This window comes from Chrysemys picta, chromosome 2, assembly GCF_011386835.1.
Source record: "Chrysemys picta bellii isolate R12L10 chromosome 2, ASM1138683v2, whole genome shotgun sequence".
Classification (NCBI taxonomy): Eukaryota; Metazoa; Chordata; order Testudines; family Emydidae; genus Chrysemys; species Chrysemys picta.
In genome coordinates this window covers 15,002,910-15,020,071 of record NC_088792.1, presented here as the reverse complement: position 1 = coordinate 15,020,071, position 17,162 = coordinate 15,002,910, and the positions used below count along the sequence as shown (strand labels likewise).

The 17,162-nt window shown below is 50.8% G+C and overlaps 1 long non-coding RNA gene across 1 annotated transcript; it reads left to right on the top strand.

Annotated features, from left to right (window-relative positions):
- The first annotated feature begins 3,570 nt into the window (after nt 1-3,570).
- On the top strand, nt 3,571-16,113 carry LOC135981081 (uncharacterized). The gene is made up of 3 exons (XR_010598047.1): nt 3,571-3,716; nt 13,771-13,853; nt 14,702-16,113. It is a non-coding gene; the product is annotated as an uncharacterized LOC135981081 (long non-coding RNA).
- Nucleotides 16,114-17,162: the final 1,049 nt, after the last annotated feature.

Genomic DNA, 17,162 nt, shown 5'->3' with positions numbered 1-17,162 from the left:
CAGTATTTGGTCCTGCCATGCGGGCAGGGGACTGGACTCGATGACCTCTCAAGGTCCCTTCCAGCCCTAGAATCTATGAAAGGCGGCTTAGGAGCCAGCTGTGCAGGGCCGGTGCAAGGAAGTTTCGCGCCCTAGGCGAAACTTCCACCTTGCGCCCCCCACATCCCAGCCCTGCAGCAGCTCCCTGCCCACCCCTCCGCCCTGAGGCGCCCTCCCCCCACGGCAGCTCCCCCCTCCCGGGGAGTCATACAGCAGCTCCCCACCCCAGCTCACCTCTGCTCTGCCTCCTCCCCGAGCACGCTGCCCCCGCTCTAATTCTCCTCCCCTCCCAGGTTTGCGGCGCCAAACAACTGATTGGCGCTTCAAGCCTGGGAGGCGGGAGAAGTGGAGCATCGACCGCGCGCTCGGGGAGGGGGCGTAGGAACGCTGTAAAAAAAATTGGGGGCACAGCTTTTTGGCACCCCCAAATCTTGGCACCCTAGGCAACCGCCTCGTTTGCCTAAATGGTAGCACCGGCCCTGCAGCTGTGCCAATTCTGTGAGACTCCCACGCTGAGGGAGTCCCCAGAAGTGGGATATAGAATCATAGACTCATAGAAGATTAAGGTTGGAAGAGACCTCAGGAGGTCATCTAGTCCAATCCCCTGCTCAAAGCAGGACCAATTCCCAACTAAATCATCCCAGCCAGGGCTTTGTTAAGCTGGGCCTTAAAAACCTCCAAGGAAGGAGACTCCACCAACTCCCTAGGTAACGCATTCCAGTGCTTCACCACCCTCCTAGTGAAATAGTGTTTCCTAATATCCAACCTAGACCTCCCAATGGAGACGCCTGTGACTGTGGGGCCTATTTCCGATCCTCTGTCCATTCATGCATCCGGGCAGAGTTCCTCTGGGTGGCGTCCGCTGGCTCCCTTGATGCCTTCGAGGAGCAGTGGGCGCTGTCCGGGGTTCTCGGCTCGGTGTCCCTGTCAGGTTCCCTTTGACCGCACTCCTGTCCCTGTTATTTCATTAGTTGTCCCCCGGAATCACTTGGTTTCCAGGTCCCATGGATCCTCCCCTTAGGCTGGGGGGAGGTCCTTTAGCACTTCCTGGATCCCAATAGGATCCAACCTAGACTTCCCCCACTGCAACTTGAGTCCATTGCTTCTTGTTCTGTCATCTGCCACCACTACAGCCGAGCTCCATCCTCTTTGGAACCCCCTTCAGGTAGTTGAAGGCTGCTATCAAATCCCCTCTCACTCTTCTCTTCTGCAGACCAAATAAGCCCAGGTCCCTCAGTCTTTCCTCATAAGTCATGTGCCCCAGCCCCCTGATCATTTTCATTGTCCTGTGACTGGCTTCTGCCACTGGAGTGCTCTAAAGGGAGCAGAGCCGGCAGAGGATCTGCCCCCAACATCCTGATTGCAGCCCCCGGACCTTGCTGGAAGATGTTTGACCCTCAGGCTGAAGAGGTTGGATGCCACCATTCTAGACACCCAGGTCTGCAGCTCGAAGCCACAGCTGAGCTATCAGAGTGGTTGATGTGGGAAAGCCCCATTGGCAGAGTTTGTAACTTCATTGGATTAAAGCAGTTTCACCAGTGGGGTTGATCAACTTCTCCACCACAGTGGAGGAAATTTGTATCCTCCTTGTGCCACAATGGTTCAGGTGGCTGCCTTAAACTTTATGGCCAGAACCTGGAAGCATTCATGGTTTGGGTTTCTTTCAATACAATGTAGTAATGAAACACAGCTAGGGTTTTGCTATTTGGCTACAGCGAAGATATTCTTTCCTGGTTTTGTAACAACGTATGCTTATGAAGCAGAGGATGGAGAAAACTGATATGGGTTATCATAGAGCAGATGCCTACCAGCTTTCCTACCATGGATCTGGAGCTATCAGAATTTCAGAAAGGAACAATACATTGGAAGACTCTTAGGGCTTGTCTACATAGGCAGTTATACCAGTATAATGCAGGTGTGAATTAAGACACTCTAGCTCAGGGGTCTCAAACTCAAATGACCAGGAGGGCCACATGAGGACTAGTGCATTGGCCCGAGGGCCGCAACACTAACACACACACACACACACACACACCCGCTGCCCCCGGCCCCGCCCCCACCCCACCCCTTCCATGAGGCCCCGCCCCTGCCCCGTCTCTTCTCCACCTCCTCCCCTGAGCGCACGGTTCCCTGCTCCTCCCCACTCCTTCCTGGAAAGTGCTAAGCGCCACCAACAGTAATGCACCACACTCAAAGGACAAAACATGCCCTTAGATTTACTTCTGTTAAAGCCCCACCACTGCACTGGGCTGCACCACCACTCCACCCCTGCTCTGCCTCTTCCAGGGGTGGCAGGTTTGTAGAAATTTTGGTGGTGCCCAGAACCTGCCCCCCCCCCAACTCCACCCCCACCTGCCTAAGGCTCTGGGAGGGAGTTTAGGTGGGGGAGGGGGTCTGGGGTGCAGGCTCTGGGATGGAGTTTGGGTGCTGAGTGCAGGCTCCGGGCTGGGGCAGGGGGTGGGGGGTGCAGACTCTGGGATGGAGTTTGGGGATAGGAGGGGGTGAGGGCTGTGGGGCTGGGGATGAGGGGTTTGGGGCATTGGAGAGGCTCAGGACTAAGGCAGAAGGGCAGGGGAAGGGCAGCCTGCCCTGGCCATAGTGGAAGGGGGCACTAGGACCCTGCGGCAGCAGGAGATGCCGGACGCTGGCAGAGGAGAGCGGAGCAGAGTCAGCATGAGCTGCAGGCTCCAGGGCAATGAGGGGGCAGCAAGTGAGCCCAGGGGACACTCGGGGGAGACGTGTGGAGGCAGCAGGCGGGGGAGAGACCCGGCCCCAAACATTGGGGAGCAGCGAGCAGGGAGCTTAGCTGCCACATAAAATAACCTGGGGGCGGGGAGCTTGGTGGGCCGCAGAGAAGAGCTCCGCGGGCCGGTTGTTTGAGACCCCTGCTCTAGCTATATCAGTATAACTCCCTGTGTGGATGCTTTGATTCTGGTACAAGAGGGTTTTTTACCAGTTTAGCTTATGTCGCTTTGGAAGCAGTTTAAGCTAAAACAAACAAACAAACAAAAAACCCCACTTTTCTTCTGGGATAAGAGTGTCCACACAGGGTTATACCAGTATGTATACCCAGAGGGGTTACAAGCAGCCCTGGGGAGGGCTGTGGCTGGGGAAGGCTGAATGGAGAAGCAGCCTCAGCTGTGGCCACGCCCCAATCAGGGCCCAGCTGGCCCATATAAGAGGGCCAGAAGCAGACAGTCTCTCTGTCTCTAGAGGGAGAAGGCCTGGCTGCTGGGAAGCTGAACAGAGTACCTGAGGGGAGCAGGGCTGGGGAATAGGGCAAGGGAGCTCCCACCTGGAAAAGCCCCAGGCTGCGGCCTTGTCAAAGGCCAGAAAGGTACTAGGGTGCAAGAGTGCAGCCCAGGGTAGGCAGAGGCAGCCGGTCCCAACCCCCCTTGCCTGTGATGATTGGCTTATACAGACTGCAGTCAGTCCCAGCGAAAGGGGGCTAGATGGTGACTGGCAGTAGCCACTGAGGTGATGTGGGGATAGGGGGTTGGGGGTTCCCTGGGGAGGGGAGACCCAGAGAGACTGTGGGGTACTGAAGGGGGCAGAATCCCGGCAGAAGGGGCACCGGGGTCCAGGAGGGACATGGGGGCCCGAGACACCAGCCTGCAGAGGGCACTCCTGGGTCAAAGGGCTAATTCCCAGGATGATCGACAGGAGGCGCCACAGTGGTGAGTCTTGCCCCATTACACAGTACAACTAGAGCATTGAACTGTACTGGTATAACTGGAAAAATCTCCCCTGTACACAAGCCCTTTGCGGCTGAGAGACATGCAAGAGACAAAAACCACTCACCTGCATCAGACAAAACCAGCAAGAGCTGGGGGCACACGGGAATCAGCTTTGGTTTGAGCTTTGAGCAAGAGTTTCTCTGCTCTTACTTAACTCAAACCATTTTTCCCTTCTCTCCCAGTTATTTTTTTTTTAATCAGGCCCCTTTGATGAGTGGCTTTGGGCCTGATCCAAGTGCCTCTCAAAGTCAGCTGAAAGCCTCCCCTTGACTTCAACAGGCTCCGGATCAGCCTTTTAATGAGGAACAAAGCACTCTGCAGAACAGCACGGTGGCTGCTTCTGCAAGCCCCATATACCCTGTTCCTGCAGCTCTCATTTTTCAGCTGTAGTATGCTTCTTGGCAAAGTCAATTCAGCAAATGTCCAGATTTATCGAGTTCAGCCACATGGTGACCTCTTTCAGGGCCACACGAGCAGCTATTATTTAAAGCCCTTTACAGTATATGTATTATGGGACAAAGGGCAATTTTCCATTAAAGATTTAAAGCCTCTCTAGTGAATCATGTGTCACCTTGAAGAACACCTTGGGTCTTGCATATAGATGTGCCTTGTACGACTTCCACTGCAGGTTCACTTGGCTGGCTTCTTGAAAGGTGTCTTCTCCTGCCAAGTAGGTCAAACTGTAAAATCTCTCTTAGGGGATTCTGAAGTACCTCTCACCCAGGTATCTAAGTGCCAACAGGCTACTTGAAGGGACACTTTATTGACTCCTAATTTGAAATCACTAGGAGAAGGTCAATATCAACAAGAACCTAGTGGGGAAGACCTGCTGTTGGGTACAACTGGCAGATTTCCAGTTCCTGAAGGCTTGAAGAGACAGAGTATCGGGACAACGATATTCCTCCTGGGAAAGAGACAATCATCATCCATGTTACTGAGCACTTCCTCTCAAGTAGCAGCTCCAGCTTGAGTTGGAAAAGGGAGGGAAGGGAGGGAAAGGGGCAGGGCTAGGAAGAAGGGGAAAACCAGAAGCCCAGGGTGGATGAAGTAGATGAAGCATCTCATCTCTTGGGTAGGGCCAACAGTATCATAGAACTGGAAGGGACCTTGAGAGGTCATCTAGTCCAATCCCCTGAACTTAAGACAGGACTAAGTATTATCTAGACCATCCCTGACAGGTGTTTGCCCAACCTGCTCTTAAAAATCCCCAATGATGGAGAGTCCACAACCTCCCTGGGCAATTTATTCCAGTGCTTAACCACATAGGTGCCAAGTTTCTAACCTGTCGGGGGGGGGGGGTCCCCACCTGGCTGCGCCCAGGACCTGCCCCCACTTCACCAATTCCCCCAATGCCTGCTCCTGCCCCATTCCACCCCCTCCCCCAAGCGCACTTTGCCCTCGCTTCTCTCCCCTCCCCACAGTGCCTCGAGATGCCGCAAAACAGCTGATCCATGGTAGGAGTAGGTGCTGGGAGGGAAGGAGAGGCACTGATTGGTGGGGCCTGCCAGCAGGCAGGAGGCGCTGGGGGGAGGGAGAGGTGTTGATGGGGGGCTGCCGATGGGTGCTCAGCACCCACCATTTTTTTTCCTGGGGGGGCTCCAGCCCTGGAGCACCCACGGAGTCAGCGCCTATGCTTAACCACTCTGACAGTTAGGAAGTTTTTCCTAATGTCCAACTTAAACTGCCCTTGCTGCAATTTAAGCCCATTGCTTCTTGTCCTATCCTCTGAGGTTATGGAGAACTATTTTTCTCCCTCCTCTTTGTAACAACCTTTTATGTACTTGAAAACTGTTATCTGTCCCCTCTGTCTTCTCTTTTCCAGACTAAACAAACCTAATTTTTTCAATCTTCCCTCATAAGCAGGGGTGAAAGAAGGCGGTACAGGCCTGTACAGCGTACCGGTAAAAAGTGGCCACCAGTACCGGCCCCTACCGCCTTACTTTAAAATGCTGCCGGGGCAAAGGACCCTGCTTAAAGCGCTGCCGCGGCAGCACTTTATTGTCACTGCCCCCTTTGCCCCCACCAGGATGCCAATGCGGGGGGGAGGCAAAAAGAGCAGCTGCCCTGGGTCTGGTGATTTAAAAGGGCCCGGGGCTCCAGCTGCAGCTGTGGTAGTGGCGGCTGGAGCCCTGGGTCCTTTAAATCGCCACTGGAGCCCCAGGTGGTGTGGGCCAGGCAGCGCAGATGGGCTGGCTGGGGGACGCTGACCCCAACCCTGCCCCTTCCGCCCGAGGCCCTGCCCCTTCTGGGAGGCGGGGGCACAGAGCTGGGCCCCTTACCAGTAAGTTTTCAATTTTACTTTCACCCCTGCTCATAGGTCATGTTTTCTAGACCTTTAATCATTTTTGTTGCTCTTCTCTGGACTTTCTCCAATTTGTCCACATCTTTCCTGAAATGTGGTGCCCAGAACTGGACACACTACTCCAGTTGAGGCCTAATCAGCGCGGAGTACAGCGGAAGAATTACTTCTCGTGTCTTGCTTACAATACTCCTGCTAATACATCCCAGAATAGGGCGACCAGACAGCAAGTGTGAAACATCGGGATGGGGTGCGGGGTAATAGGAGCCAATATAAGAAAAAGACCCCAAAATCGGGACTGTCCCTATAAAATCGGGACATCTGGTCACCCTATCCCAGAATGATGTTTGCTTTTTTTTGCAACAGTGTTACACTGTTGACTCATATTTAACTTGTGATCCATAGAGCCCTTTCCCCAGTGCTCCTTCCTAGGCAGGCATTTCCCATTTTGTATGTGTGCAAACACATACAAAATACATATATTGTATCATTACCTTGTGTTGGTGGGCTTGACTTTCCCTTTGCATGCACTGGTGTAATTCTGTTAACTTCAGTGAGGTTACTCCTGATTTACAGTGGAGAGAAGAATCAGGCCCATAGTTCATGTCCTTGCTCCGAGCTGTAGGCAGGTAAAGGCCCACAAGCATCACTTCCACTTTCTAGTGTCAATATTTCATCTAAAGACTGGTGGGGGTGGGGGAGGATTGGCTCTTCATCCAGCTTTTTACTAAGATGCTATTACTTCTCTGTTTAACTGCACTGACTGTGCAGACTTCACAATGTGGAAATGAAGAACAGGAGTACTTGTGGCACCTTAGAGACCAACAAATTTGTGGAAATGGGATGCCTACTTTGGGAGCTCATTACAAGTGCTCCAGCGTAAGTAGAAGGGAATGCAACAGCAGCTCAGACAGCCTGTATGTGTCTCAACTTAAAATTCCTAGCTGCATCCTGGGTTTGGATGGGAGGCTGAGGGAAAGCTCTCTGTGATACTACACACAGGCTCCCTGCCGTGAAAATAGAACGCCACCAACCGATTCCGGTAGGAGTGCTTTGGTGATTTAAATGATGTACACAGCAGAGAACAGCTTGATTAATTCATAGGAACTTTAACTACTTAGGGCTTCATTCATCTGGAATGATCTGTAGCCTTTTCTGCCAGGGAGTTACAAAATGTCCCAGGCTACGGTTCCAGGTGATCTATTAGTCACACACCCCAGAAGTCAGCACAGCCGCAGAACTCCTTTTGTTTTAAAGATATATATGGCTGAGCTATTGAGCTCCAGGCAAGGGCAGGGACTTAAAAATGCAGCTGGGCAAGAAGAATGGTGGGTGGGAGTGCGCTTCCCTAGACACAGGGGGCGTTGGGTGGAGGAGAGAGGAATTTTTGACATGGTACCATGAGGTTTGGAAGCATTTCATTGTCTGTATCTGGAAAATCATCATCATTGTACACCACATACAAGTGTAATGAGGCACCTGGTCAGGTCACCTGCAGGGACTGAACTCAGAGCCTCTGGATCCACATGTCAAAATACCTTTTGGGGGGTGTTCTCCATTTAAAAAAAAAAAACTCACCAGAGTCAAAATTCAATTTTTTTTTGACAATTTCTGATCACAGGTCACGGTTTGAAAAGGATTCCACTAATGTCTCTGTCTGACATGGGCTCTGGATATTTTAACCAGGGTCTCCTGCCTAAATCCCACTTTCCATGTGGCTTGTGATAAAACACTCGCACTCTAGTTGTGTGTGGCACAAGGAAGGCGATGGGACTGGGGAATCTATTCATTTGCTTTCCGGCTTAAGCAAACCACTGTCCCAAAAGAGAAACTGAGGTGAGAGGAGACATTTCCTGAAAAATTGTAGTGTATGGATAGTATAGCACAGCATTCAGCTCCTGTCACCCACAATGTCCTTGTTGAACCTCATCAGATTTCTTTTAGCCCAATCCTCCAATTTGTCTAGGTCACTCTGGACCCTATTCCTACCCTCCAGCATATCTATCCAGGGCCGGCTCCAGGCACCAGCCCAGCAAGCAGGTGCTTGAGGCAGCCAAGGGGAAGGGGCGGCACGTCGGGCTCTTCGGTGGCAATTCGGCGGCGGGTCCCTCGGTCCCTCTCCAAGGAAAGGAGCTGCCACCGAAGAAGAAAGTGGCGCGGTGGAGCTGCCACCGATCACGATCGTGGCTTTTTTTTTTCCCCCCACCACTTTGGCTGGCAAAAACCCTGGAGCCGGCCCTGTATCTATCTCTCCTCCCAGCTTAGTGTCATCTGCGAAGTTGCTGAGGGTGAAAACCATCCTATCATCCAGATCATTAATGAAGATGTTGAATAAAACTGGCCCCAGGACAGACCCCAGGGCACTCCGCTTGATACCAGCTGCCAACTAGACATCGAACCGTTCATCACTACCCGTTGGGCCCAGTGCAGCAGTCTGGGAGCTGACCTCATCTGTGAAGATGGAGGCAAAAAAAAGCATTGAGTACTTTAGCTTTTTCCACATCATCTGTCACTAGGTTGCCGCCTCCATTCAGTAAGGGTCCCACACTTTCCCTGACATTCTTGTTGCTAATATACATGTAGAAACCCTTCTTGTTACCCTTCACATCCCTTGCAACTCCAGTTGTGCTTTGGCCTTCCTGATTACAACCCTGCTTGTTCAAGCAATATTTTTATACTCCTCCCTAGTCCTCTGTCCAAGTTTCCACTTCTTGTAAGCTTTTTTTTTGTGTTTAAGCTCACGGACAATTTCTCTGTTAAGCCAAGCTGGTCGCCTGCCATTTTTGCTATTCTTTCTGCACATGGGGATGGTTTGTTCCTGCACCCTCAATAAGGCTTCTTTAAAATACAGCCAGCTCTCCTGGACTCCTTTCCCCGTCATATTAGCCTCCCCTTTGACCTGCTTTCTCTAATGCACACAGAGAGCATATACATGTAAAAATAACACCCAAAACCTTACTGAAAGAAGGCACTACACTGCACACACAATTCTTCTCTTGGGAAGAGGAAGAGTGAGACTGAACCACAAGTAACAAACGTTAGCCCCGTTGCTTAATGCACTGCTAGAAGACACTCCAATACTATGGTGATGAGCATGGTGTAAGAACCTGTACAGAATAATTTTAAGAAGAGGTTCCCATTAACCCACTCCTGCCCATCTCCACTGCAACCATACTAATTGTGCAAAAACTTTGCTGGTGTACAGACTTTCAGGAGAGACTTTCACCCCTGGGTGTTTTAACACACAGTTCAGATAAAGCCATGGGAATAACACCTCCTGGTCACTCAGTACAGTGTTTGGCACCCAGCGACCATGCACAAGAGATGGCCCAGGATTGGAAAAACCCTGACCTTGGTGTCTGTACTGTGCATGCACAGTGCTAAGTCCTGCTGAACTCACAGACCCAAAGTCTGTAGCTCAGCATTCTTTTCAGAACTCACTCCAAGATTCCCTGGGGAAAGCCAGGCAGAGATCTGGATCTGTAAATGGCATCAGTGCAATTGTTTTGCACAGTTCAAATCAATTAAGGTTTTTTTTATAATACATTAATAAATCTGGAGGAGCCCCCCTGTTCCCTCTGGTTTTTAATACCCCTTTCTAAAACCCTGCCATCTAAAAACCAGAATTTAAGCATTTTTCTTTTCCACTAATGTGGGCTGCCTGCAGTGAAATGCATTGGCTTTGTGTGCATAAGTGAGTAACACTGCCCCCTAGTGGCTGTCCTAAAAAGAGGCTACAGGGCCTACTAGTAGTATTAGTTAAAGCCGTGATACCCAGACCTCAGTGGTACAGGAGCCAAATTAGAGATCAGCATTACCCAAAAGAGCCACAGAAGTGTGATTTCATTGTTTCATTTACTATAGTACTATATAGTCATATTAAACAGTATGATGGGAAATATAGAGTGTGTATAAATATATATAATTATTATTATCATGCCAGCAAAATGACTGACCAAGTATTATTATTTATTTTATCAAATACATTGGTTAATAACATAGTAAAAGCATCCTGATTGGTTAATAACTTAGATTGGTTAGTAATTAAATCACACAGTGTATTAATATCATGTGCTGCAAAGAGCCGCAGGAGACACTTTAAAAGCCACTTGCAGCTTGAAAGCAACAGTCTGAGTATCACTGGTATTAAAGACAATGAGGAGTCCGGTGGCACCTTAAAGACTAACAGATTTAAGGTGCCACCGGCTGAAGAAGTGCGTTTTAGCCCACGAAAGCTTATGCCCAAATAAATCTGTTAGTCTTTAAGGTGCCACCAGACTCCTCGTTGTTTTTGTGGATACAGACTAACACAGCTACCACTCTGATACGTGGTATTAAAGATTTCTTTAGCACAGGGGTTCTCAACCTTTATCTTTCTGAGCCCCTCCCACCCCCACATGCTATAAAAAACTCCACAGCCCAGCTGTGCCACAACAACTGTTTTTCTGCGTATAAAAGCCAAGATGCTCAGGCTTCAGCTTCAGCCCCAGGTGGTGGGGCTCCAGGCCCCGGGCTTCTGCCCCACACAGCAGGGCTTCGGCTTCCCGCCCTGGGCCCCAGCGAGTCTAACGCCGACCCTGCTCAAAGGACCCCCTGAAACCTGCTCACTGCCCCCCAGGGTCCCCAGACCCCTGGTTGAGAACTGCTGCTTTAGTGCATTGGTACAGTCCCAGGTTCATGGAGATGAGACCTGTGGTCTACTCCCTAGCAGTGGGAGTGATGGCTAGAACAGTAATTGGGTCTCTTGCCCATACCACATGTATTTGTTACAGCAGCTCCCTCCAGAGCCTGTCAACAGGGTTTTAGCTAGAGGGTGTATCTAGAAACTGAAGCAAAATATTCCCTCCCTTAGGGCTGAATGACTGCAGGATTTCCAGTCCATGCCAGCCAGCTGGCAAGAGACTTGGATCCCCCATGGTGTTGCTCTGCTGCTGAATACGTGAATCCATGTCAGCCCCCAGTGCAATCTCTGCCCTAGAGCTTTGCTGGGTTTCCCAAGGCTGGGGAACCTCCTGAAGTAATCAGGATGAGTTTTCAGCCATGTGAACCAGATGGTGCTGTGTGGGATGGATGCAAAAGCAGCCCAGACTCTGTGGTTTCAGCTGCATTGTGTTGAGTTTTTGGAGTGCTTTGTAAGCCACACACACTACCTATACTCTCCCCATGCATCCTGCCTGTCCCTGTGCAGGTGTGAGAGAGGGGGAAGGAGTGGGAGGGGAGGGAGAGGGGAAAGCTCTCCCCACACCTCTGCCCATTTCCAAGCCACATGGAATACTCATCAAGGAGGGCTGCACTAACTCAGCCAAGCGGGGTGGGGACAAGCTTATTTTCCTGGTGGGAAGGGGAAGACGAGGGCTCTATGATGCCTGCTGCCCTTGAGTATGTCTTCATGGCAGAATTAACTCAGGGGATCAGCACCGACCTTAGCCTAGCCCAGGTGTGAGAGACCAAACTGCAAAGCCCTCCTGGAGTTAGTGTGTCCTCCTTCGTGCTGCATGTGTGCCGTTAAGATTTCTGGGGGCACATCCCATGGTTCTTGGCATAGCAGTTGCTCTGATTCTTTCCCATTGAATTGTGGGAGAACTTGTCTGTGCTCTGGACACACGGGGGCGGGGGCGAGAGGGGGGGTTACGGGAAGGCACTGGAAGATTATCAGCACTTGATTTAGCCTGCATACTCACTGCAAAGTGGGCAGGTTACCATCCCCTGTGAAAGCCTTGTTCGGGTTTTAGCCTATGGCTTCCCTAAGGCCAGCGAACCCATGTTGAAAAACCCACTAACTTGGGTGAGAGGATTTTGTGTGTGGACAGGAGGAGTGGTAGGGGCAACTCCTGAGCAAGGGCCCAAGTTAACAGTGGAGACAGACCCTTGCGTAGGTTAGTTTATGCCAGGGCAGTGACACACAAGTGAGCCAGGACATTCCGAAAGTATCTGCTGTGTTTGGAAGAACATGACACCACTTACAGGATATTTCCAGGATATTCCCAGTAAGTCAGTCCCAGGAATCTGTTCTTCCAGGAGCCAGCCAGCTGATGCTTCTCTCTTGTCCCTTCTCTTCTGCAGACTTAGTATATTGCGGCTCAGCTGCCCATGTGTGGTACATGCAGGGCCAGTGCAACCTATTAGGCGACCTAGGCGGTCGCCTAGGGCACTAGCATTTGTGGGGCGGCATTTTCTTCGGCGGCGATCGCGGTGGCCGGATCTTCGGCCGCCCCATCAGCGGTGGCATTTAGGTGGAGGGAGCTGGGGACAGGGGGGTGCGGGGAGGGCCGCCTGCAGCAAGTAAGGGGGCGGGAGCAGCATGCAGGGGAACTCCCCACCCCAGCTCACCCCTGCTCCGCCTCCTCTCCTGAGCACGCCGCCCCGCTCTGCTTCTCTCCCTCCCAGGCTTGCGGCGCCAAACAGCTGATTGGCACCGCAAGCCTGGGAGGCAGGAGAAGTGGAGCAGTGACGGCATGCTTGGGGAGGAGGCGGAGCAGAGGTGAGCTGGAGTGGGGAGCTGCCGCACGGCTCCCCGGGCGGGGGGGGGCGCCTCAGGGCGGAGGGGGGGATGGAGAGCTGCCGCGGGGCTCGGGAAGGGGGCGGAACAGAGGTGAGCTGGGGTGGGGAGCTGCCGCATGACTCCCTGGGCCGGGGGGGGTGAGCTGCCGCAGGGGGGGCTGCCTCAGGGCGGATGGGGGTGGGGAGCTGCCGCAGGGGGGGCGCCTCAGGGCGGGAGGCGGGGCGGGGAGCTGCTGCAGGGCTCGGGGAGGGGGGAGGGCGCAAGGTGGAAGTTTGGCCTAGGGCGGGAAACATCCTTGCACCGGCCCTGGGTACATGGGAATTGTGCTGGGGGGAATTTCACTCATGACTAACGCAGATGCTCGAGGTGCTCACAGCTTCTTCTCTCATTGCTTCTGCCTGGACTGAAATGGAAGTTACCTACCTGTAGCTGGAAGTCCTCTGAGATGTGTGGCCCCATCTGTATTCCACACGTGGGTATGCCTGCGTGCCATGCGCCCACGTCCAGGAAGTCTAACAAGCAGTTACTGTTGGCTGGCAGATATGTAATAGATCTCCTCATGCTCCTGACCAAGGGCATCAGAGGCAGTACAGGCCAACGACTCTCCAGTTCCCTCTTCTTACTGTGAATCCAACAGGGCCTGAAGCAGAGGGGACAGAGGGTGGGTAGTGGAATACAGATAGGGACCGCACATATCAAAGAACTTCCAGTTACAGGTAAGTAACCTGCATTTCTTCTTCAAGTGTAAATTAAAAATAAATTATGTAAATTAATAGAGATATCCCATCTCCTAGAACTGGAAGGGACCTTGAAAGGTCATCAAGTCCAGCCCCCTGTCTTCACTAGCAGGACCAAGTACTGATTTTGCCCCAGATCCCTAAGTGGCCCCCCTCAAGGATTGAACTCAAAACCCTGGGTTTAGCAGGCCAATGCTCAAACCACTGAGCTATCCCTCCCCCCAATACATCCAGTATTGGAACATCCTGCAGGGATGCTGGAGAGGCAGCTTGTGCCCTTCTGGACTGTGCCCTGACTCCATCAGGAGGAGGTACGCGTGGTAACCTGTAGCACTTGATGATGCACCCAGAAACCCACTTAAAGATTCTCTGAGAGGATGTTGTTTGGCCTCCCAATCTTTCTGCGATGGCGAGAAAAAGTCTTGGTGATTTTCTGATTGATTTGATCCTCTGCAGGTAGACTGCCAGGGCCTGCCTGATGTTGAGGGAACGAAGTCTTTTCTCTTCAGCAGAAGTGAGGGGTTTCAGAAAAGGGGCAGGTGAGTGGACACTTTGGTTGACACGGAATTCAGAAGTAACCATGGGAGGAATTTAGGTTGAAGGTGAAGGGCTACCTTTTCCCTGTGGAAAAACCATATAAGGAGGGTCTGCCAGGAGGGCTCCCAACTCGTACAAAACCCTGGCTGAAGTGATAGCAACTAAAAATGCTGCTTTCATGGACAGGTGGGACATTCAGCATGTTGCCAAGAGTTCAAACAGTGGTCTGGTGAGTGTTGACAGGATGAGATTGAGGTCCGACCACTGGTCGAAATGTCCTGACTAGGCCCCTCACAAATCTTACTGTAGTTAGGTGGGTGAAAACAAAGTCCGTCTACCAGAGGGAGGAAAGCACTAATCACTGTGAGATGGACTTGCAGCAAGCTAATGGAAAGGCCTGGAGTTTTTTAGAGGCAGGAAATAATCTAAAATGACCAAAATATCTGCAGTAGACCGACTACGCTGCACCCAGGTAGAGAAACGTCTGCATTCAGCTAAGTAGCAGGCTGTAGTTGAACCTTTCCTACTTTGGGTATGGATAGCCTGAAGAGATACCCAACTGGGGCGTTCTATTTCCGATGCCTATCCAAACACTAGGCCCATGAGATGGAGCGAGTCTGGATTGGGCTGTCTGATTCTGCCCCCCTCTTAAGTTAGGAGGTCTGGGAAGGGGTGGATCCTCCTCAGGGAACGGGCTGATGTTTTCAGGAGCTCTGGGAACCTGCTTTTTTGATGCAGAATTCCCTCAGGAGTAGAAAGAAAGCTCTTGTGGAAACAGAGTTTGGTGTCACTCTGATGAAGTTTATCATCTGTGTGGGTGATAAAAACAGACTTTTATTCGTTTATACAGATGCCTAGGACTACTAGAAGATGAAGCAGAAATCCCATCACCGACTTAAACTTCTGCCAGGAGCAACCTACTAAAAGCCAATCATCCAGATATGGGAGAACTGTATAACTCTGAGACCTTATTTGGGCTGTCACCACAGAGAAAACTTTTGTAAACACTCTGGGTGCTGTTGCTAGCCCAAAGGGAAGGACTCTGAACTGGGAATGTTCTTGGCCCACCATAAACTGCAGGCGCCTTCTGTAGGAGGGATGAATGTCTGCATGAAACTATGCATCCTTCATGTCAAGACCCACAAACCCTCGATTACTGATGCTGACATAACCATCCTGAATTTCAACTTTTGAATAACGATGTTTAGTTGACGTAGGTCCAGAATGTGTCTCCACTCTCTGTCCTTTTTTTTTTTTTTGAGACTATGAAATATGGTGAGTAGGATCCTCTCCTTTGATACTGAGATGACATGCCCTCTATTCCCCCTCATTATAAGAGAGATTCTGCCCCTTGAAGAATCACCTCCTGATAGTGGTCTGAAAGGGGAACGGAACTCTATGGAGTATCTTTGATGGGATCATTTTCAAATTTCCTTTAATTTAATGGGAGTCTCAGGGTGTTGAATAATGACTAAGGAAGTAGTGAGTAAGGACCTCAAATTTGGTCTTAGTTCCTTAGTAATGTGATCCTTGTAGCACCACAATCTGCCCCAAGTAAGGGATTATGCATGTCTGCAGCACCACAGGAACAGACTAGAACATGAACTGCTTTCCTCCCCTGGTCCCCCTTTGCTTTGGGAAGCAGTAAGTGATTCACCCCTTTGTTTGGAGCACCTCTGGTAAGCAAGGAGCAGAGCCAGGGTTCCTCTCCTTCCCCACCTCTGCCCATTCCCCACCCACTTGCTTACAGCAGAGGGAATCCCGTGACTATTCCCTACTCTCCTCCCATACCCAGAGTCACACCCTGAGCAAGGGAGGGAGCGGGGATTGCCTCACTTCCCTGTACAGCCTAGCAAGGGTTGTGATGATCTAGCCCTTAAAATTCATCTTCTCTACAAACATCCCTTCCCAATTATTCCTCCTAACTTACCCCTCACCCTCAACAAGTCATGGAACTAATGACATTTATTACAATCACATTGCTCACTTTGCTTGTATGTTTCATCTCTTTCCCCTGCCCTGCGGCTGTCTTGTCTACTTACATTGTGAGCTCTTCAGGGCAGCAGCTGTCCGAGACTCTGTGTTTATTCAGTGCCTAGCACAAAGGGTCCCCATTCCTGGTTGGTTCCTAGGCACTACCATAGTAAACAGGATTACTAATTCCTTCTAAGAGACCCTCTTGTTAAAATATTCACCGAACACGAACCAGCGTCAAGGAGGAAAACCAAACAAGTTCTAAGAGTTTAAAAGCTGTTTGGGGCATTCCTGGTTCTAACTTTCATCAGTCTTGGGGGCGTAAATGCAGGCAAAGCAAATCTTTTTTTTAAATTACACCTCTACCCCGATATAACGCTGTCCTCGGGAGCCAAAAAATCTTACTGAGTTATAGGTGAAACCGCGTTATATCAAACTTGCTTTGATCCACTGGAGTGCGCAGCTCTGCCCCCCCGGAGCGCTGCTTTACTGCGTTATATCTGAATTCATGTTGTATCGGGTCACATTATATCGGGGTAGAGGTGTACAGGAAAAATTTGTAGAAAGATTTCAGAGGCATTCTCCTAGCTCTGGTAATGTCCATATAATAAATAACAAGTAGACTCAATAAATAAGAACCACAACATAAAGAAATTGGGGGGAGGGATAGCTCAGTGGTTTGAACATCAGCCTGCTTAAACCCAGGGTTGTGAGTTCAATCCTTGAGGGGGCCACTTGGGGATCTGGGGCAAAATCAGTACTTGGTCCTGCTAGTGAAGGCAGGGGACTGGACTCGATGACCTTTCAAGGTCCCTTCCAGTTCTAGGAGATGGGATATCTCCATTCATTAAAGAGCAGCTCCAATACAGACCATATACTTTCAAAATAAGACTCATTCCTGAGAGCTCTTCAAAGAGCCTCACGAGGTTCGCCAAGACCCACAGACGAAGAGACGACCTGCCTTCCTACATCATAAGCGGTCACGTCCTCCCCTGTCTGATTCACAGAGGCTCTCCAGTGCTCAGATCGAGAGACAAGAGTACTGATATATTTTATTAGCAGAAATATGGGCACGGAGCCCTCTGAAGATCTTAAGGATTTAAGGTACGATGAAAACCATTATTCATATGCTATAAGCAATGGCAGATTGTACACCAGAAAGTGCCATCAGGCAAGCGAATGATGCAGCCACCTGCTCCTGTCGCTGTTGGGGGGCCTAACTGAAAACATGAGTGCAGAGGAGCCTGGGTCTATTATTCAAAGGTCTGCATGGCCTTTTGGAAAAAACGATACCTCATCAAGGGAAGAAAGGAAGCACCAACTGCCTTACATAACAA